This window comes from Sapajus apella, unplaced genomic scaffold, assembly GCF_009761245.1.
Source record: "Sapajus apella isolate SASKATOON/1434 unplaced genomic scaffold, GSC_monkey_1.0 scaffold44, whole genome shotgun sequence".
Lineage (NCBI taxonomy): Eukaryota > Metazoa > Chordata > Mammalia > Primates > Cebidae > Sapajus > Sapajus apella.
In genome coordinates, this window is record NW_022436984.1 from 4,380,630 (window position 1) to 4,381,822 (window position 1,193).

Consider the following 1,193-nt stretch of genomic DNA (forward strand, 5'->3'; position numbering starts at 1 on the left):
CCTGTGCCCCCACATACGCAGCCTCCCTGCAGACCCTGTGCCCCCCCGTAGACCCTGTACCCCCGCACACGCAGCCTCCCCGTAGACCCTGTGCCCCCACACACGCAGCCTCCCCCTAGACCCTATGCCCCCACACACGCAGCCTCCCCGTAGACCCTGTGCCCCCACACATGCAGCCTCCCCATAGACCCTGTGCCCCCACACACGCAGCCTCCCCGTAGACCCTGTGCCCCCACATATGCAGCCTCCCCACAGCCAGCATCCCATGCCAGAGTGGCACATTTCATACAATCAGTGAATCTGTCTGCACAGCACGATCACTCACAGGCCAGAGGATTTTCTTCACTCTTGGTGACATACATTCTGCGGGTTTTGACAGGTGGCAGTATTTTTAAATGCCCAGTTGACAGAGGAGAACAGGTAGGCCCAGAGGTTAGGGCCAAGATTGAACAGCCAGGAGGTAGGTGGCAGGGATGGAGCCTTCGCTGGATGGAGGAGGAGCTTCATGCTAACAAGCTGTCTCGGTCCCAGTGTCCCATGGAAAGGTCAATATTGCACCTGGTTTCCCAAATGAAAATCAAATAGGGCACATGGACCTGCTCTAGGGTTGCAATGGCTCCAACAGAGTTAAAATTGATTCATATTTGTCAGGCTGGGAAATGGGAGAACCAGGCTCCAGGACCTTCTGGCCTATTGCCTGGCAGCTCCTTTAAGCATATTTTTGGACAGGCCACGCTGCGTCCTACAGAGGGCTCACCAGGTGACAGGCGCAAGCTGGCCCCTGGAGATCACCCTGGGCAAGACGGAGCTGCTGCTCTTGAGGCGCTCGTAGCCTGGTGGGGTCACAGGGGCATCTGAGCTTGTTTGGCCTGGAGTCAGCCCACGCTCACCAAGATTTTCTGCTTATTGCACTGGTTGGGCAACATGGTATAGAAGAATTTATAGGACTGAACAGCCTGGCACTTGAGACATTTCTGAATTTTCCCCCTTTATAGATGTGAGTTTATGGCCAGCCATTTCTACAGGGACTCGTGACAGTTGATCAGGTATTCTAACATAGATGGGGTGACAATTATGATGGAGATGGATCACTGTTCCTTTCTAAGGCACTATTTGGGCTTCCTGTCAATCTCTCTCACTCTTATCTCTAGACTTCTAAGCCCTCCCCAGCCCAGGGCAGCAGATGCTTACCC